The sequence below is a fragment of the Vicugna pacos genome, chromosome 12 (genome assembly GCF_048564905.1).
Source record: "Vicugna pacos chromosome 12, VicPac4, whole genome shotgun sequence".
Taxonomy (NCBI): Eukaryota; Metazoa; Chordata; class Mammalia; order Artiodactyla; family Camelidae; genus Vicugna; species Vicugna pacos.
Window position 1 is genome coordinate 4,303,915 of NC_132998.1, and position 22,650 is coordinate 4,326,564.

At 35.8% G+C, this 22,650-nt stretch overlaps 1 long non-coding RNA gene and 1 pseudogene across 1 annotated transcript in view; both read left to right on the top strand.

The window, feature by feature from the left end:
- Positions 1–906: 906 nt before the first annotated feature.
- LOC140700024 (uncharacterized) overlaps positions 907–22,650 on the top strand; it is a 155,637-nt gene continuing 133,893 nt past the window's right edge. Inside the window, exon 1 of the long non-coding RNA XR_012078223.1 lies at positions 907–1,001. This is a non-coding gene — a long non-coding RNA (uncharacterized lncRNA). The remainder of the gene's footprint in view (positions 1,002–22,650) is intronic.
- LOC102545786 (60 kDa heat shock protein, mitochondrial pseudogene) lies at positions 8,533–10,175 on the top strand (annotated as a pseudogene).

Here is a 22,650-nt window from a genome sequence, read left to right on the forward strand (position 1 = left end):
GTTTGAATTAACCTTCTGGTTAAAAGCCAGGGTCTGGTCTGAGTGCGAGGAATGTGAGTTTCCCAAGAAGGCAAATAGGTCACAGCTGGATCCCACAGGCTACCTGAGTGACAAGGAGGCTGTGGGAAGTAAGAGAAGGTCCTGATGGAGGGGCAGGAAAAGGATCGGTTGGGGCATGCTGAGCTTCAAAGGCCGCTCAGAGAATGGCAGAATCAGGCCCAAGTCGCTGCACCCCGACCACTCCTCCCAGAAGAAACTCACGGGTTATCGCGAGAGATGGGGGGGCGGGGGGGGGCGGGGGGTGGGAATCCTGGGGCGAGAAAACACCTACGTGCGCCCCACCCCCACCCCCGGTGCCGGAACCTCCTCCTATCTTGCAAACACTAACCCTCCAAGACGACTGTCTCCCCTTAATCCCCTCTACAATTCCACATTCAGACTCACCGCGCAGCAGCTCCTGTCCCGGAGGCCCAGTCAGGTGCGACGGAAGGCCCGCGGCACACAGGCCGCGGAGCGAGAGACACTGCGCCCGAGGCTGCGCCCCAGGCTGGCGCAGAAGTGGACTGCGCATGTGCAGGTTGCAAATCTCGCGTCTTTCGGGAGCCGGAAGTGCCCGAGGCAGGAACAGGGGCTTCCAGAGGTTTCCAGAGGCTTTCAGAGGCTTCCAGAGGCCGCCGTCAGTCGTCGGCAGAGGTGCATAGGTGCGGCAGCCCGGAGGTGCTCTGGGAAACGTCGTCGGGGCCGGATGTCTGGGGCTGAACGTCCGTCCTAGCAGTTGCGAGGTAGGAGACCGTCGCTGCCTGTTCCTTAAGTCTTCTCTCTCAAGAGCGGCTTCAGGGTAATAGTCTCGCTTTCTGGCCTAGCTCGCGTACAGACACCCTGCTCTGTGGGGTGCATGGCTCGTCAGCAGAGGTGCATGGCTGCGGCAACCCGGAGGTGCTCTGGGAAACTTCGTCGGGGCCGAATGTCCGGGGCTGAACGTCCGTCCTAGTAGTTGCAAGGTAGGAGACCGTCGCTGCCTGTTCCTTAAGTCTTCTCTCTCAAGAGCGGCTTCAGGGTAATAGTCTCGGTTTCTGGCCTAGCTCGCGTACAGACACCCTACTCTGTGGGAGCTGGCTCCTTCGCCTTTTATTTTTTGGCTTTTAAAACTCTATTCAGTTAGAAACCTTTATTAGAGAAACTGCTGTATTCCGGGGTAGGTGGTGGCCTTGACTTTCAGAGCAGCTCTGATCTTACCCCTTCCCCGGGCAAAACAAACCAGACATCTCACTCCCCAGCAAAGGGATGCGGGCTGGAGGTCAGTGCCAGACAGTGGAGGGGGCCTTGGACCTCCGAGTACTCACCCCAGATGGAAAGATTGGGTCACTCCAATGCAAGATGAGAGTTTGGGGCTCTAGGTTCCCCTCGCCTTGGAAGAGGAGTGGGGAAGTCTCAGGGATTCTTTGAGGGAGGGGGAAGCAAGCACCCATCTCTCCATCTGGATGTAGGAAAATGGGACAGAGGCCCAGTCCTACCAGGAGGCTGGACTGGGACAGCGCTTGCCTGGGCGGTGGCTGCGGCCGCCGCGGGTGACAAGCAGATGGGGAGAGGAGGCTCCGGTGGCCCCTCGGGCCGCTGGTTGGTCCCCCTCTGCCCACAGCTGGACCCCGAGAAGGCAGCGCCCGCCGGCGAAGCCACAGGCACCGCGCCCTCGGTAAAAAGCCCTGAGGACCACGTCGTCAGCATGTCTGCAACACACGGGGACTCACACAACGTGTAGGGAGGAAGTGACCCTCCCCGTGGCCGGTGCACAAATACCCGGTGCTGTCTTAAGCGAGCCCCGCGCGCAGCCGTGCGGGCGGCTCCTCCGCGCGCCGGGCTCAGTGTCCCGGGACGGGGTGTCCGCTCCAGCGCCCGCTCCTCCCGGTAGAAACCAGCCCTGACCCGGTCAACAGACGAAGGACGCCCACAAAGGAAACAGCTGTCTGGCATGGGTTCTCTCAAGCCAAGGTGGGAATGAGGCCACTTTAGGAGGGTGGGGAGTTGGCTAGTTTTGTTCTAAGGCTCCTGATTGTTTTCTAATTTGTGGAGTGAGCTTAGGATGGGGGCTGTGAGTGGCCTGCCCTCCCAGTATCATTCCTCGTCAAAGTTCTGATTCAGGAAGAAGTTGCAGCCAGTGTCTCTGGTTGGTTGGTTTTGTTTTATTTTTTGCTTTTTGTTTTTCCACAAGCAAAGTAGTTCTGCGTCACCAGGTTCTCTGGGAAGCCCAGAGCTTTCAACTTCCCTGTAGCTTCTTTCTCCTACATTTGTCAGTTGGATGGAGTTCATCTTCCTGGCCTCCTCACTTATGGACCCATTTCATGCTCCACATCCCAGATACCCTCCAGGTCCAGGGGGCTTATTTCAACATCTGGATGAATTTCTCCTATTGCTGGCTAATTTGCTGCAAAAGCTGAGGGTTCTCCTGGCTCATTAAATGAAGGGATGTACATAGACTTTAACTAACTTTGACATCCTACAGCAAAAGTCAATTTCATATTGTAGAGGGGCAAGAATTTTTTTATTTACTTATCTCCTTTGGCAGATACAGGATGATATTAGGGGGTAATATTTTATCTACACATTATAAAAATATTCTGACTGAAATTTTATGTGCAACGGTTGGACCTAAGCACTGGGGAGGCAGCAATGAACAACAAGAAAAGGAAAACAAAAATTTCTGCCCTCCTCTTATGCTTAAATTTGATAGGGAATAAAAAACAAAAATTAAAATTGCGGAAAAAGTACTTTGATATAATTAAATATATATGTACATATACTTTACACACACATACACACACTTAAATACACATGTGAAATTTTGACACTGGGCTCTGGGAAACAAACTTTAATGTCATTAGATAGATAGTTACTGGAAGAACACAAAACATTTACACAATGCTTAATTAGGAAAATAGATTTTACTACAGCATAGGGCAGATAAAACTATTTTAATTTTTTAAATTGAACTATAATTGATCTGCAATACTGTGTTAGTTCCAGGTGCACCACATAGTGATTTGATATTTCTACACATTACTAAATGATCAGTGTGATAACTCCAGTTACCATTTGTCAGTGTACAAACATATTTCAGTATTATTGACCATATTCCCCATGCTGTACACTACATCCCTGTGACTCATTTTTTTGTAACTGGAAGTTTGTACCTCTTAATCCCCCTCACCATTTTGCTCATCCTCTCATCCACCCTCACCTCTGGCAAACACCAGCTCTGTGAATATCTATGAGTGTTTCTGTTATATTTGTTCCTCTGTTTTATTTTTCAGATTCCACATATAAATGAAATCATATGGAATTTGTCTTTCTCTGTCTGACTTATTTCACTTAGTGTAATACCCTCTAGGTCCTTCCATGTTGTCACAATTGTCAAGATTTCATTCCTTGTTAAGTCTCATATTTCATTGTAGATATATACCGCATCTTCTTTATCCATTTATCTGTTGATGGGTAGTTGGATTGCTTTCACATCTTGCTTTTGTAAATAATGCTGCAACAAAATAGGGATGTATGTATCTTTTCTAATTAATGTTTTTGTTTTCTTCAAATACCCGAATGGAATGGTTGGATCATATGATAGTTGTATTTTTAATTTCTTAAGGCATCTGTTTTCCATAGTGACTGCACGCATTTACATTCCCTTTTCTCTACAACCATGCCCAGGCTCGTTGTTGTCTGTCTGTTTGATAATAGCCATTCTGACACGTCAGAGGTGGTAGCTCGTTGTTTAGATTTGCATTTCCCTGCTGGTTGTGATGTTGACCCTCTTTTTCACCTTCCTGTTGGCCACCTGTATGTCTTCTTTGGAAAAATGTCCTCTGTCCCTTTTTTAATTGTTTGGGTTTGTTTGTTATTTTTGATATTGTGTGAGTTGTGTATTTTGGATATTTACTCCTTATCAGATGTGATGCATTATTTGCAAATATCTTGTCCCATTCAGCCAGCAGCCTTTTCATTTTGTTGATAGTATTTTCTGCATGCAGAAGATTTTTAGTTTGATGTATTCTCATTTTTGATTTTTGCTTTTGTTTCTCTTGCCTGAGGAAACAGATTTAAAAAAATGTTGCTAAGACCCCTGTGAAAGCGCTTACTACCTATGATTCTTCTAGAACATTTTTTATGGTCTCAGGTCTTGCATTTAACTCTTCAATCCATTTTAAGTATATTTTTGTATGTGTATGAGAAACTAGTCCAGTTTGATTCTTTTGTATGTAACTATCCAGTTTTCCCAACTCCATTTATTAAAGTCGTCTCTTTTCCCTAGGGTATATCCTTGTCTCCTGTGTTGTAGATTAATTGACCGTATGCTTGTGGATTTATTTCTGGGCTCTCTGTTCTGTTCCCTTGATATGTGTCTGTTTGTATGCCAACACCGTAGTGTTTGTTTGTTTGTTTGTTTAAATTGAATTACAGTCAGTTACAGTGTGTCAGTTTCTGGTATACAGCACAATGCCACATTCATGCATATGCATACATATATTAATTTTCATGTTCCATGCTACTTTGATTATTGTGGCTTCACAGTATGGTTTGAATCAAGGAACATAATACCTCCAGCTTTGTTTCTCTTTCTCTTTCTCAAGAATGTTTTGGTTATTAAGGTATTTTGTGTTTCCATACAAATTTTTTAATTATTTGTTCTAATTCTGTGAAAAATGCCATTGTATTTTGATAGGAATTACGTGGACTTTGTGTACTACCTTGGGTAGTATGGTCATTTTAACAATATTAATTGTTCCAATCTATGAACAGGGTACATCTTTCCATTTGTTTATGTTATCTTCAATTTCTTTCATGAATGTTTTATAGTTTTCTGAATACAGGTGTATTATCTTCTTAGATTTATTGTTTTTGCTGCAATTGCAAAAGAGACTGTTTTCTTAATTTTGTTTTCTGATAGTTTGTTACTAGTACAAAGAAATGCAACAGATTTTTATATGTTAATTTTGTATCCTACAACTTTACTGAATTTATGTTATAGTTCTAATAGCTTTTTGGCAGCATCTTTAGATTTTTTTTATGTATAGTATCATATCATTGGCAAATGGTAACAGTTTTACTTCCTTATTTTCATTTTGGATGCCTTGTCTCCTTTTTTTTTTCCCCAGTCTGATTGCTGTGACTAATATGTCTAATACTGTGTTGAATAAAAGTAATAATAGTGAGCATCCTCGTCCTGTTACTGATCTTAGAGGAAAAGCTTTCAGCTTTTCATCATTAAGCATGGTGTTAGCTGTGAGCTTGCCATATTTGGCCTTTACTGTATTGAGGTATAGTCCCTCTATAGCCACTTTGCCGAGTTTTTGTCGTTAATGGATGTTGAATTTTGTCAAAAGTTTTTTCTGTGTCTATTGAGATGATCATAATGTATTTATTCCTCAGTTTGTCAATGGGATGTATCACGCTGACTGATTTGCAAATAGTGAACCATCCTTGGGTCCCTGGGATAAATCCTAGTTGGTCATGGTGTATGATCCTGTTATTGTACTGTTGAATTTGACTTCCTTAATTTTTTTTGAGGATTTTGCATCTATGTTAATCAGTGATATTGGTCTGTAATTTTCTTTTCTGTGTGTGGTGTGTTTGGTTTTGGGATTAGGGTGATGCTGGCCTTGTAAAATGAGTTTGCAAGTGTTTCTTCCTCTTCAGTTTATTTGGAATGGTTTTAGAAGGCTATGTGTTAACTCTCCTTTGTGTTTTTGGTAGAATTTACTACAAAGGTATCTGATCCTTTCAGTCCTGGGCTTTTGTTTGTTGGGAATTTTTTCTGTTTGTTTTTTGTTTTTTATTACTGATTCAATTTCATTATTTGTAAATAGTCTGTTCATATTTCTTTCTGATTTCAGACATGGGAGATTTTATGTTTCTAGGGACTTATTCATTTCTTCCAGGTTGTTCATTTTATTGACATATAATTGTAGTAATCTCACCTAATCCTTTGTATTTTATTTCTGATTTTATTTCTTTGGGCCCTCTCTCTTTTTATCGTGATGAATCTGCCAAAGGTTTATCAATTTTGTTTATTTTTCAAAGAACCATCTCTTACTTTCATTGATCTTTACTACTGCCTGTTTAGTCTCTATTTCATTTACTTCTGTTCTGATTTTTATTATTTCTTTCCTTCTACTAACTTCAGGTTTTGATTATTCTTCATTTTCTAGTTCCTTCAGGTGTATAGTTAGGTTGTTGAAAATTTTTCTTGTTTCCGGAGGCAAGCTCATATGTCTATACACTTCCTTCTTGAAACTGCTTTGTTGCATCCCACAGATTGTGGATCATTGTGTTTTTATTTTCATTTGTCTCCATTTTTTTTTTCATTTCCTCTTTGATTTCTTCAGTTTAGTAGCATATTGTAGCACATTGTTTAGCCTCCACATGTTTGTGCTTTTTGCATATTTTTTGTTGTTTTTTTTTTTCTTGTAGTTGATTTCTGGTCTCATACTCTTGTGATCTGAAAAGATACTTGATATGAATTCAGTCTGCTTAGGTGACTTCCACTACTCTGTCTTCTAGTTTGCTGATCTACTCTTCTGTATCATGTAGTCTACTATTCTTGCAGTGCATATTGTTATTTCAGTTTTTGTAGTTTTCAGCTCTGTTTGGTTCTTTTTTATATTTTCTCTTTGTTAAACTCAGTGTGTTCATCCATTTTTCTCCTGAGCTCACTGAGCAACTTTATAATCAATAACTTGAATTCCTTATTGGGTAGACTGCTTATCTCTACCTTCACTTAGCTCTTTTTCAGGAGTCTTACTGTGTTCCTTGTAAAAATGTTCTTCAGTCACCTCATTTGCCTGATACCTGTTTTTATTTCTACAGGTTAGGTAGGTCACTTAACGTTTCTTGATCTTGGAGAAGTAGCCTTAATGCAGGAGACATCCTGTGGGCCCCAGCATGCTCCCCTCTGGTCACAGGAGCTTTATGCTCAAGCGATGCTCCATATGTGGGCTGCATGAGCCCTTCTGTTACAGAGTTGACTGCTGTGAGTATGCTGGTAGCTGGAACTGTCCTTTCACCAAGTTGGCTGCAGCATGCAGGTAGATGGGGCTGCATCATGGGGTACTGCTTGTCGGGTTCTGGGGTCCTGGTGCCAGCCTGCTTGTGGGTAGGGACTAGGCCCACACATGAATGGCTGCTTTACCTAAAATGTCCTAGGACTGGAGCTGACCGGCTGGTGTGTTGATAAGCCCCTACTGCTAACTCCATAGTGGCACTTGGCAGCGTGAGTGTCCTCATGGTAGAACAAGCTCCCAAAAATGGTTTCTGCCAGCATCTATGTCCCAGGGGTTCTCTTTTGCATCCTACTTCTCTGGCAGGCTCTCCAACATCAGCAGGTGGGTCTGACCCAGTGTCCTTTTAAATTACTACTTCTGTGCTGGGTCTTGGAGCATGTGAGGCTTTTCCTGAGCCCTTTACGTCTGAAGTTTCTGTTTTCTACAGCCCTCTTTAGAAGCCTTTACACAAGCACCAGTGGCCTTCAAAGCCAGATGTTCTGCTGGCTCATCTTCCTGGTTCAGGTTCCTGCAGCAGGGAGCCTTGGACCCCACGCTTCTTGGGGAGAACCTCTGCAGTTGTGATTATCCTCCCATTTGTGGGTCTCCTACCCAGGGATGTGAGTCTTGACTATAGCACTTCTCTGCCCTTCCTTCTTGTCTCATTGTGGTTCTTTATTTATAAATTTAGTTGTGGAAAATGTTTTCTGCTAGTTTTCAGGTCCTTCTCATCAACAGTCACTCTGCAAATAGTTGTCATATTGATGTGCCCATAGAAGGAAATGAGCTCTGGGTCTCCCTACTTTGCCATTTTGGCCATGCCCTCATTCCAAAGCCTTTTTAAATTAATACAGTTCTTAACAGCATTTGTTTGAAAACATATCGCATGTTTTTCTTCCATGGGTAATAAAGCTTATTGAAGCAAAATTAATTGTTAATTGCAATATATTGTTTGATAAAAAATGCAAAGGCCCTCTTAAGGCTGTTGAACAAGGATATTGCTCAGTCACTCAAAAGCATTAGTCTGGGTTAAGGCCTGAGAAAGTCTTTGATTAGTGAAGTTAACAAATTTTATTTGAGTGAGTTTATGTCTTAAATTTTGAATGTGCAGAAGGCTCTTTGCTCTATTTTTAAATTAAGTCAATTTCAACTCAGTTCTCAGAGAACTTAAAGTTGATAAAAAATTGACTGCTTGATAAGTCAGATATAATACCTAAAATATAACTTTCACATTTTATTTGTAGGCTTCAGGAGTTCTTAATTTGCAACTACAAATTTTGATTCTGTTTTACTCAATAGAAAATTGTGTTCAAATGTATCTGTTCTAAGAGCATGAAGTAGTTTCTATAACATAAATGTGAGATGAATTTTACCCCTTTAGGCATTCCATTCAAGTGTATTCAAATTTAAATTTGATTACCTCAGGATTAAATGAATAACAAGGGAAAGGAATTTAGTTTTTCCTCACTCAGCACAGATTCCCTGCTGCTACCTGGCAGAAATGCGTCAATTACTGACAGTCCTTCCCTGGATAAAACCAATGTCCAAGACACTGGCTTCTCATCACACTTAGACTTATGCCAAATATGTAAACTTTGTTGTGGATTCTCTATTCTTAATGCTTCACGCTGTACACCTTTTAGCTGATGCTGTAGCTGTTACTGTGGGCCAAAGGGAAATGCAGTAATTGTTGAACAGAGCTTGGGAAGTCCCAAAATAACAAGAGATGATGTGACCATTGGAAAATCCACTGATTTAAAAGATAAATACAAAAATATTAGCACTAAACTTGTTTAAGATGTTGCCAACAGCATTAATGAAGAGAATGGGAATGATATGCTACTGCTGCTGTGCTGGCAAGTTTTATTGCCAAAGAAGGCTTTTAGAAGATTAACCAAGATGCTAATCTAGTGAAAATCAGGAGATGTGTGATGGTATCTGGTGATGTTGTAATTGCTGAACTTGGGAGGTAGTCTAAACCTGTGGCAACCCTTGAAGAAATTGCTCACATTGTTGGGAGTTTTGCAAATGGAGACAAATGCTACATCATATCTGATGCAATAAAAAAGGTTAGAAGAAAGAGTGTTGTCACAGTAAGGAATGGAAAAACATTTAATGATGAATTAGAAATTACTGAGGGCATGAATTTTATTGAGGTTATATTTCTCTATACTGTATTGATACATCAAAATGTCAGAAATGTGAATTACAAGATGCCTATGCTTTGTTGAATGAAAGAAAATTTCTTCTATTCAGTTTATTATATCTGCTCTTAACTTTCCTATGCTCACTGTAAGCCCTTGATCATAATTGCTAAAGATGTTGATGGAGAATGTCTAGATACATTTGTTTTGAGTAGGCTAAAAGTTGGTCTTCAAGTTATAGCAGTTAAAGCTCTTGGTTTTGGTGACCAAGAAGCATATTAAATAGGAAGAAGCATATTAAAATCTTGGCTATTATTGTGATAGTGCCGTGTTTGAAAAAGAAGGATTGACTCTAAATCTTGAAGTTGTTAAGCCTCTAGACTTAGGAGAAGTTGGGGAGGTCATTGTGACTAAAGATGATGCCATACTCTTGAAAGAAAAAGGTGACAAAGTTCAAACTGCAAAACATATTTAAGAGATCATTGAGCTATTATATATTACAACCAGTAAATATGAAAAGATAAAGTGAAATGAGCATCTGACAGAACTCAGGTGGAGTAATTTTGCTGAAAGTTGGTTGAGACAGATGGTGTTGAAGTGAATAAAAAGAGTTACAGGTGCTCTCAGTGTTACATGAGCTGCTGTTGAGGAACGCATTGTTCTGGAAGGTGTTTGTGCTCTGCTTCAGTGCATTCCAGCCTTGGACTCAATAACTCCAGCTAAGGCAGATCAAAAATTGAAATGGAAATTATTAAAAGAACACTCAAAGTTCCTGCAATGACCATTACTAAGAATTCAGTTGTTGAAGGATCAGTGATAGCTGAGAAAATTAGGCAAAGCTCCTCAGGAGTTGGTTACGGCAGTACGCTTGTAGATTATGTGAATTTGATGATAAAGGAATCAAAGATCCAATGAAGGTTGTAAGAAGTACTTTATTGGATGATGCCTGAGAGGCCTCCTGGTTAATTATAGCGGAAGATGTAGTCACAGGAAGTTCTAAAGAGAAGGACCCTCTAATGGGTAGAATGATGGAACAGGAGTTGGTATGGGAGGTAGCATGTTATATTTCTGAAATAGTGCTTAACCATTGTTACTGAGTTGTGAAGGAAGCTCAAGGCAGCGTTCCTCACCAATAACTTCAGAGAAGTCAGTTGAAGGAAATGACGGAAGAAAAGGTGGCTTATTGTATAAGGAAATAACTATAACCATTAGTTACTAGTTTCAGTGGAAAACATACAATGGTTTACTGCTGCCACTGCCCATGCCTACAGATAATTTATCTTGTTTTTCGTATGTGAAAGACAAAAGAGTAAAAAGACATTTGTACATTCCCAGTAACAGTGCAAGAGCCATGTCCCAGTGAACTGCCTTCAACCTAAATCACTGAGGAATTTTTATTACTCTCCTGTTAAAACTAGAATTTTAGTACTTGTCATCACCAGATAGGAAGTTAAGAAGCAGTCTTACTGTGGGAAATAAAAATAATTGTGTACAATGCAGAGACACAGTTAATTATGTGACAACCTTTCTGTAATAAAAATCTGTTTAAAGTTAAAAAGATAAAATTAGTTTTATTTGTGACAAAAAAATCATACTAAATTTTGGCATAACCATAAATGTTTCTACAATAAATGTGACTTTTATTAGGAAGTGAAGTAAGTATTCCTGATAATTAAAATTATGGACAACATGGAAATAGTTACAATATATTTCGGTAGGTAAAAAACTGGGAAATTATTTCTATGTATGGTAATTGTTTCTAGCAAATAATATGTTGCTCATATCGATTACTAATGTGAAATATAGAAGTCTTCTTTTTCTCTTATTTAGACAGAAAACTTTATGAAGAAATGGAGAAGCTACATATACACAATCTTCAGTACAATTAATCTACATATACTAAAAGTGTGAAACTCTACATTTACCATTTTAATACTTTTAATGACTTAGGGCCATTTAATCCCTATTATGCCAGTGGGAAAATTAAAATACAATGTTATCGATTATAGAAGAATTCAGTTTCTTTTGACTGAAGGACCACATTTCTTCCACAGGTCTTTATTCTTTTTAATCAATTTTAATATATTATAATTTTTCCACAATAACTATTTCGGAAGCATAAAATCAGGGAAAGCAGTACTCCAGAGTTAAAGAAGATATAGTCTTTACCTTCCAGCTTGAGAAAATAGGAAATGTATACAGAAAAGTTTAATGATAGTTTACTAAATGCTATATATGAAGAAACTATAATGAGAACATAAGGAAGGGAAAGACTGAATCTGACTGAAGGTTGGGATTGGATTATTCTGGTCTCTTTTGGTGAACTCAAATTATTTTAAAGAAAAAATATTTTTGGCTCATATAACTAGAAAGATAAAAGAAGCAGAATAAGTCTAGACAAGGATGGATCAAGAAATGTAAAATAGTGAAGACTATCTCAGCTCAGACTTCTCATTGCCTTATTGTCAAGCCGCTTATTGCCAGGTAACTGGAAAAGTGTATCTCGAAGCTTGCTATCTCAGAGTTCTGTTATGATCGAAAAATCCACAGTATAAAAAGCATGTGTATACGAAAATATGGAAAACACTTAAGCAGTAGTTGCAAGTTAAAGAACTGGTATGTATATAGTCAGATGGACAGTATGACAGGGTTAAGTTATTTAAGTTGGCTAAGTTGAATTCTGGAGTCAGTCGGCATTGGTTTACATTTTACATTTGTGTTCCTAGCTACTTTATCTTCGGTGAATCTCTTAGCCTCTCTCAGTCTGATTCTCCACGCCTTAGCAAGGACAGGTCTTGTCAAATAATAAAGGGTCAGATACTCTATATGAATGTTATTGTCATGATCACTTATAGAGACATTGCTTGAGGAAATAGGTCTTTTAGTTTGTCCGAAGGATTGCAGAGATGGAAATTAGAATCCAAGAGGAGAGATTATCTTTATTTCCATAAAGATATACAATAAGCTTGTAAAACACTTTATTTCCATAAACTTTCCATTGACATTCACCCTCATGTCTACCTACCACCAGCGTTTGAATCCCATACATGTCAGTGCATCATTCCACTCAGCACATACGCATGAGGTTATTTCAGTCCAATCTAAAAAATATATTTTGAACACACCTCTCTTTTTGCTATTCAAGAGACTTGTTTACATTCAATATTTTCAGTTTTCCTCCTTCCACTGTGTTTTAATCCCACTATAACATTATTGTAATGTCTTATACTCATGTATAATCTATAATATGTTAAACCTTTGGTAGTGGAAATTTGAGGGTATGAGTATATTCAGCTTTGTTAAATATTGCCAAATAGTCCTTCAAAGTAGTTTTGACAATTTACATTTCAATATTAGTGGATTATGGATTCTAATATTCTATATCCATGACTGCATGTGATACTGTTAAATGTTTTTTGGTTTTTTTGTGTGTGATTTTTGTTGTTTGTATGTGTGTTTATATAGGTGTGTTTATTTTTGGTCACAATAATAGAATGATAATGCATAATTTTGAGGTTTTGCTTATTACTAGTGTAGTTGAAAATAATGTTATATAATTAGTGTATTGATTTTTATTTTACTTTTATTGTTTTTTTATTGAATTATATAAAATGCCTTCTTATGTTTTGGATATTAATTGTTGGTTACATGCACTCAAACATGTTTTCTGTCTGTAACATGTTCTTTCTATCACACTTTTTGATACAAAGACGATTTTTATATAAAGATATCAAATATATTATTTTCCCATGATGTCTTATTTAAGAAGCCATCCCTCCAGTGAGGTCATAAAGTTATTCTTACATGAATGCTTCTAAAGCTTTTCAAATTTTAACTTACGTATTAAACATTTTAATCCATCTAATGCTGATTTTAATGTGGAATTTAGTTTACATTCCCTTTTGTCCAGTTAACTAATTTTTGAGAAACCGTTTATTGACTAGTCCATCCTTTCTCCATTAAACAGGAGTGTGACTTTGGTCGTATGTCCAGTGCCAATTTATTTTCCACTCTATTTTATCCTGTTGACTTATTTTTTTATACCTGGACCAACTCTACATGGTCTGATACATTACAATTTTAACTAGCAATAAATGATCCAGTGTGAAGAAAAAAAGTCTTTTAAAGATTGAAGAATAAATAGAGCTTCAGAGAACTTTTAGAAAATACCAGATGTACCAAAATATGTGTGACAGGCATCTGAGAGGACTGGAAAAAAAGGAGTAGAAAAATATGTGATAAAAATGATTAAAATTTCCCAAATTTTATGAAAAACATTAGTCTGCATATCCAATAAGCTTGATAAATTCTAAACAGGATAAATACAAAGAATCCACACCTAGAAATTTATGGTCAAACTGTTGAAAGCCAAAACTGAATATTTTAAATGCAGCAAGAGAAAAATGGTTCATACATGGGAAATCAGTACTATTGAAGGCTGTTTTATATCAGAAATAATGGCTGGCAAAAGGCTGTGGAAGAATGTACTCACTTTATAGAAAGGAAAAAAAAGATCTTTCTAATTTCTGGACATGGTGGATATGTTTGTTACGTTGATTGGGGTGATGATTTCACGTATGTTTCAAAATCATCAAATTGTATACTTTAAATATATGCAGGTCCTTGTGTATCAATTATATATCGATAAAGCTGTTAAAATAATACTTCCAATATGAAAGTGAAAGACCAGATAAACAAAAATTGTGAAAATTTGTTGCTAACAGACCCACCTTACAAGAAATACTAAAAATACCTTCGGTTGAAATGAAGTAGTATCATGCCATGTTATAAAGAACAACAAAAATGTTAAATATGTAGATTACTTATGTCTAGGGGAGGTTGTCTAAGTCTGGTAGTAGAAGATGAAAATAATTTTTAATTGAGGTATAGTTGATTTACAGTATAAGTTTCAGGTATACAAAATAGTGATTCACAATTTTTAAAGATTATATTCCCTTTATAGTTATTATAAAATATTGGCTATATTCCCTTTGCTGTACATTATATCCTTGTAGCTTATTTATCTTATACATAGTTCATATCACTTAATCCTCTACTCCTGTCTTGTCCCTCTCCCCACTGGTGACAACTTGTTCATTCTCTATATCTGAGAGTCTGTTTCTCTTACACTATGTTCACTGGTTTGTTTTACTTATAGATTCTGTACATAAGTGATAATATACAGTATTTTTTTTCCGACTTATTTCACTAAGCATAATACCCTCCAAGTCCATCTATTGTTGCAAATGGAAAACTTCATTCTTTTTTTGTGGCTGAGTAGTAGTCCATGGCATATATGTATGTAACTCTGTGTGTGTGTGTGTGTGTGTGTGTATGTATACACTACACATATACCACTGCTTCTTTATCCATTCATCTGCTGATAGACACTTAGGTTGCTTCCATATCTTAGCTATTGTAAATAATGCTGCTGTGAACACTGAGGTGCATACATCTTTTTGGATTAATGTTTTCGTTTTCTTCAGATACATAGCCACGAGTGGAATTGTTGGATCATATTGTAGTTCCGTTTTTGCTTTTTTAGAGTAACTCCCATACTGTTTTCCACAGTGGCTGCACCAATTTACATTCCCATCAGCAGTGTACAAGAGTTTAAGAAGGGAGTAATTTTGAATGAACATGAAGGCAACTCTCTGGGGTGATGGTAATAGTTTAAAATTAGATTGTTGTGATGATTGCACACCTATATAAATTTTCTAAAATCATTGAATTGTATACTTAAATGGGTGATAAATTTTATGATATTAAATTGTACCTAAATCAGTTTAAAAAAACAATCAGTGTAATCTATCATATTTACAGAATAAATAAGCAAAACCAAATGATCATACTACTGTATGTTTAAAAGCATTTGAAATAACTCAGTATGCATTCATGATAAAATTTCTCAGCATTTTAAGGAGAGAAGGAAACATCCTTAACCTGACAGTATCAACAAACTCACTGTTGGCCTCATATTTAGAGAAAGTTTAGATGATTTCTTTGTGATTAGAAACAAGTCATGGATATCTGTTTCATTCTCCCCATCTAAGATTTCACTGGAAGTCCTAGACAATGCAGTAAGCAAGAAAAATAAATAAAGTACATACAGATTTGAAAGAAAAAAATTGTTTATAATCACAAAAGAAATGGTTATTTACATAGAAAATGCCAAGGACTGTACCTAAAAGATTCTAGGAATAAAAAGAAAATTGATCAAGATAACAATATACAAGATCAGTATACAAAATTGATTATTTTTCTCCTGTTAACTAACAATGACCAGTTAAAAGCTGAAATAAAAATTACCTTTAAATTGCTCCCAGAATCAGCAATTTTGGGTCCAAAGTCTAATGTAGTATGTGGAGAATTTGTATGTTGAAAACTACATAGAACTAATAAAAGAAAAAGAAGATATAAATAAGTGGAGAGATAAACCATATTCATGGATTTGAAGACTCAGTATAATTAAGATTTTAGTTCCCTCAAGTTGTCCTATAAATTTAAGAAATCTCAGTCAAATTCCAGCAGGAGTTTTTGGGATATCTATATGTTGGGTCTATCTTGCTTATGGAATGCAGTTACTGGATTAGGCAAAATGATTTTGAAAAAGAACAAAGCTGCAAGTCTCTATCTGGTTTTAAGTAAACTATATTAAGCTACAGTAATTAAACTACTATAATCTTTGTGAAAGGATAGACATACAGATGTGTAAAATAGAATGCAGAAATAGATGCACATAAACATAGTCAATTGATTTTGACAAAGGTAATTAAATGGAAAAAGAATATCTTTGCAATAAACAAAGACTATAACAACTGAATGTCAATATGCAAAAAGTAAAGGTTGATCTTGCCTTTGCAAAGGAGGAAAAATCTTTTCCTCTACCCATCTTAGGTTATTCAGTAGTGGCCCTGTAAAGGAGACTGGCCAGAAAAACAGGTTAATGAGAGAAAAACAAACAAGTTTAATAACATGTGCATAGCACCTACAAATGGGAGTACTCAGAGATGAGTAACTCAAACTGGTTAGAACTTGGGTTTATGTATCATCTTAGGCTAAAACAAAGGAAGAGGAATTTGGGGTTTCTGGGCAGGGGAAGCAAGTTATGGAAAGTTGCCCAGGGGGGAAAAATAGTAAACAAGGGTTGTTTAGTAAGGCGTGCTTTGCAGCTTTAAGTCAATGCTTTTTCCATTAATAAGAATTGTTAAGATTGTCTTCCTCTTCCTGTTAGACATTTCTAAAGAAATGGAAATTTACTTTATAAATGTAAATTTCCTTAAAAAAGGAGAACTTGTGCTCAGATTTTAGAGCTTTCCCTGTATCTCTTGGTTCTCAGTGGCCTTTGGCTCAAAATAATCCCAATGTCAAGGAGGCATATGTTGGCGTAGGATAGTCTGGTACCTCTCATTTTATACTTTATACAAAAGTTAATTCAAAATGAGTAGTAAATCTAAATGTAAGTGTAAAACTAATATTTTTAGACAAAAAAATTTTAGAAAAGAAAAATTTTAGGGCCACAGATTAACTCAACTGTTCTTTGTTAAAACATCAAAAGCATGGTTCATAAAAGAAAATCTTGATAATTAGGCTTCATCAAATTTTTAAAAATTGCTCTGAGAAAAATAACTGTTAAGAGAGTAAAGATGCAAACTAAAGATAGAAGAAACTATTTTCTCCATATCTGTTGAAAGACAGTGTTAAAGTATTTGAATGAATTTGAATATTTGAATGATAGTTTATCACTGAAGATAAACCAATGGCAAATATGCACAATAAAAGATGCTCAACATCATTAGGCATTGGAAAACTAAAATAAAACCCCAGTGAGAAACCACTGCACATCTATTAAAGTGAATACATATTTTTAAAATGACAATAGTAAGTGCTGAGGACCTGAGCAGATGTAAATTATGCACTGCTGGAGGGAATGTAAAACAGTATTTCTTATAAATTAAACATACTCTTACCATATGACCCAGCAGTTCCATTCTTAGTTATATATTCAGAGAAATAAATACTGCTGTTGACAAAATAACCTGCATGTGACTGTAGCAGAATAATTTATAATTGTTGAAATCTAGAAACAGATGTCCTATGGGTGTACATTCTTACAATGGCACACTACTCAGCAATAAAAAGAACTTGCAGCAATGCAGAGGAGTCTCAAATGCATTGTGTCCTGAAAGAACTCAAAATCAAGATTACTGTCATACTGTATGATTTCATGTGCGTGACCTTCTAGAAAAGTAAAAACAATTAGTGGTAACCATGGGTTGAGACATGGAGAGAATTTGAGTAAAATAGGAGTTTTTTTTTTTTTTTTTTTTTAGTTGGGAAACTTCTGTATCCCAGTCATGGTTGTGATTACAAGACTTTATGAATTTCTCAAAAGTTCACTGACTAGAACCATCATTTAATCACTTCTTTATATATAGTTGACGTAACTAAATTATTCTTATTTATTCCAAAAATTTGTAATTATGCTGATCAGAGTCTCAGCCAATGAGCCACATTGATTATGTAGAGAGGGGATCATTACCTAGAAGCTTGTCCAGAAGCAGAAATGATACGCTCCAAGTAGGTCACAGGTGTGGCAAACGTAAGTGATAGGTTCATCAACCTGGAACTGACTGACTGATGGGAGTCAATCCAGAATGGCTAAACAAACACAGGGGCTTGGATTTAAATGTCAACACAGTTGACTGAAATGTTTCAAGTTTAAGAAGGCACAGAGGAGATTCCAAGAGTGAAAAACTTAGGATGACCAATAGATAAGAAAAAGGAGCATAGCAGAAAAAGAGGAGATGAAGAGTATATTCATACAATTCTATACCAAATTTGTTTGAGTGTGTCAGTGTTGCAGTTGTCTTATATATCTCCAGGTTCTTCGATTGTGAATCCTAAAGATTATCATCAGATCTCTAATACTCACTGTATCTGTGCCTTCCTTGTCTGTGATGAGTTGGTAGAGTGGCACTAAGAGTTCTATGCTTCTATGCCACCAACAGGAGCAATATTGATCTTTCTCAGCCGTGTGCTGCAAAAAGTAAAATTTCAAAATGTGTAACTCTATTTCAGTTTGCAAGGAAAGCAGTATGTTTGCAGATTTGTACTTGTTTCTGTTGTTTACATAATTTGGGAATCTTTGAAAAAATGATTATAAAAGAACACTTTTAAGTGTTTTTAAGTAGAATAAAAAATTTAGGTAAGCTTGTGACCTGAATTTATTTATTTATCTATTTTTTACTTACTTTCTAGGATATTAAATACGTCTCCCAGTTTAATATAATAACATTTCTTAAGTATATTTAAAGATCAAACCAGATTACAGAATGCTTTTTAAAATGTGCATTGGCATTTTTACTAAATGATGGCATGACAAAGGATATTGAATGCTTTTAAAAACATTAATTTCAAAGATACAAGTGCCTGGATTCATTAAGATATTATTTGGTATCAATTTAAGTTAACGTATTTTTAATCTTTAAGGCAGTCTTTTTTTACTCACATTTAGAATTAAAGGAAATGCTCACAAAATATGAAATATACTGTAGTTGATCAAGAAAAATCATTAAAATATTTACATAAATGATTAGTTTAAAATATTAAAGCATAGACTTGCAATTATCTCATTTGGTCACAAACCACATCTGGTTTATTTTTATCTGCTTCGATCACTTACTGTAATTGGTGATAATACTGATTTTAATTAAACAGACCATTTCAAAATTTTATGTATACAGTTACAATTTCTGTAATAAAAATCATAACCATATATAGTTCATACTTATGAAAGGATTTTCTTAATGTTATAATAATTTTGAAACACATGCAGTCCACCATTAAAAAAAAAACAGCATTTTTCTCAAGCATTTCACAATCCAGCTAAGAGCACAAAGCTAGGTCTTTACTAATTTGAACATTACTAGAATGAAAACACATTTATTCAGATGAGAATAAATAAAAGAAACTCAGGATGATTATTTTAGGATATACAATAGCGATGTAATAATTTACAATAGAGATGCAATGCTTATGAAGCTGTCGGGTCATTATTCTGTCAGAGAATGAAAGGGTAATGGCTGTTGAAATTCCTTCTCCATGTCATTATATTCTAACTGCAAATATTTCAGACCGTTTACAGTCTGTTGACTCCATTGGTTCATTCACTAAATTCACTCTGAGCTCTTCAGCTTACAGAAGTAATTCCTTTGTATGTGCCCATGCAAAGTTCTAGGTTCTTTTCTGTGTTGTTCTCTTATGTTTTTTATTGGTCTTGACCCCTATCCTTCTATCTCAAAATACAGTTAATCAGTGGGTACCAAATAGAAGAAGTAAATAGGGAACACTTTGTGGATCTTTATTGTAGTAAAGCAAATGTTTAGAATAAAAGAAAAGTAGAAAAGAGCGAAATTGAAAAGACAAGTGTCAATGTTATTAGGAAACTGAAGTTTCCACAGTCTGATTTTGCTCATTTGTAGACAACAACAGTTTTGAAGCAAAATATTTATTAAAGAAATGCAATTGGAGAGTAATTCTGTAAACTACATCTAAAACTAGCTGTCTTTAAGCCAGACATCTCTGTAGTTGTTCCAATAAAAATGAAAAGTAAATGCCTCTTTTAGAACATTCCTCATAAGTAACTGAGCCTCATTGTTCTCCATAATCTTATATCCTTCCACTTCACACATGTTATGTTAATGTCTATTCTCTGTAAGGATATAAGTTTGAAACCCTTGCAAAACATATCAATTCATTGAAAGGAACAAGATGATGCATGAGCTGTGAGAAAAGTCATTTTCTTCCCTTATAATCTTAGCTCTTGCTTACAGTTAAAATGGCAATAATTTTAGTTACCCTGTAATTAATATTTCACATTACTTAATCCTCTCACTTACTTTTTTCTAACAGCATTGTATATAAAGTTTTATAAATGCTCCTTTTCCAGATTAAGATAGAAAAGGATCAGAGGGATTACATGGCATTTCTAAGGTCACACAGCTATATTTCAGGAACTCTGACTTTCTAAGACTGAACAATAGAATGAAGACTCTATACTCAAAATGATAAACACTACATCAAATGTAACCTCACTAATGCTGTGTTAAAATTATTCTTTCCTATGACTATATAATTCACCTTTTATGGGGTAGTTTTAATCATTGTCAAGACCATGTCTTTGTGGCCTGGCTCAGTCACTGATGTAACCAAATAAGAACTGTTCAGACTTCTTACCAAGGCAACGATTTGAGTTTATACTCCAAATATGTAACAATGGAATATAAAATATTAAAAGAGAAAAACATTTAAAATGGTTTAAATGAGATTAAAAATTTATACATCTCTCCATGGACAAGAAATGGTTCAGAAGAACATTTATGAGTAGATTTTAAACACAGGTTCTGGTCCAGGATAAATCAGTGATCAGAAATTCATATTTAACATGAACGCAAGTCCAAGATTCTGTGATATCTCTAAAACAGTTTCCCTTGGGCAATGACCCAGACCTACCAATATAAGTGTGGCTTTAGAAACAGAGAGCTCAGAGACTAGATGGATAATACCAAACTCACAGTAAAAGCACAGAGGTCAGGGGAGGAGGATTGGGGAGAAAGATGGGGGATTCATAATGAAATTAAGCCACTCAATAAAATACTGCAATGTTAGAAAAAAAAAAAAACTCACTGAGGCAGCCAAAAAATAATTAGAAAAAATTGAATTTACATCTCATGAAATTAGCTTTAAAAAGATTTAAAATCTTTCTGCCTAGGATCCTCACATAGAGAAAATAGCAACCACGAAGAGAGCAACATTTTTTTTGATAAAAATGAAACAGGAAAAAAAAACCACACATGCACATAGCTGGACTTTTTTAAAGTGCTCGTATAAAATCTTGAAAGTGAAAAATAAGGCTGCTGAGACTAAACAAACAAAAATGAATAGGATTATATTCTAGGGTGGTACAATAATCTGAGAGTCAATTAGTGATGAATTAAGTAAAAATGAGCCATAGAGCAACCTCATACTATTATTTATATAGTAAAATTATTTAACACTACAAAAAAATAGAGATTTTCTTTTGAAATTAACAATTACATAGCAGTCTTCTTACCAGAAGCGATATAAATATGAATTATATAGTCAAACTGCTCAGGAAAACTAGCTGTCAGTATAGAATTCTATATTCTGCTGAATTATCTTTCAAGGATTGGAGGAAAATTAGGTCATCTTCAGATATAAAAATGTAAATACTTTTTATACCTAGAGACTTCCAGTAGCAATTCTGAAATCATAATATATATATGTGATAACACATGGAGAGGGTTGTTGCTGTTGTGTTAATTACTTTATTCACTTTCAATTATTTCATTTAGAATATAGCTGCAACCTCAAAAATAGCTCGAAAGTGCATCACTCTATTTTGCATTCATTCTCTAAACTTTGAATAATGATGACTGGGTAAGTATATTTTCTTCATGCATATTCTCTTTATTCTTTTTCTCTGATTATATATACAGAAATATATATATATATACATATATAAAGATCATATATTGACTTTATATACATACATATAAAATTCATTTATATGTATGTATAATACATATAAAAGTTATATTTATGTTATGTACTTATATATTTTATATACTTGTATATATATATATATGTATATATATATTTCCCCAGAGTTATCCAAATTTCTTTATTCCTTCTTAAATAAATTCTTAAATGCCATCATTTGTTCTGTTAGTAGTAAATCATTATAAAATACAAGTATGCAAACAATTCTGGACACATGGCATTTATAAGTCCAATTATTGAAATAGTTCATGTGAAGCTCTGTTGAAAAGTCAAGACTCTTTCCTCCACTAAAATTATTTTTCTCTATTCTGGCATGTCTTCTCTCTTGATCTATTATCCTTACTATCTTTTAGGGAAGGATTCACCAGTGCCTCAAGATATATTTATATTCCTAGGTATTAATTTCATTTTCATCAGATCAGTAGATTTAAGAAGATAACAGAAATGGAATTTGAAAGATAACCATCACATTCTGTAGCACAGACTGAAATCTGCTTGTGGTATTAAAGCGCTTCCTTGAAATGGACATTGGGAAGGTCAGGCTGTATTTAACTTCACCAATAGCACTTGCTTTTCAAAGATCCTGTAATTATAAATGTCACTGTTGGTACTTTTAAAATGATCCCTTCTAGGTGTACCAAAGCAACACAGCAATTTTCTGAGTTTCTTGAAACAGCTAACAGAACTATGTTGAATAGAATTAACTGGCCAAGTAGGCTGGCAAGATTAATTTTAATGCTAAATAAGTCTCATCTTTTGGGAGAACAACATAGCAAGTACACGGTTTCTTTTCTTTTCTTTTTTTTTTTCTGACAAAAAATAAATGCATATGCATTATACGGTAAACTTATATAGAAAAGCCCCAGGTAAGTAAAATATGGTAAAACTGA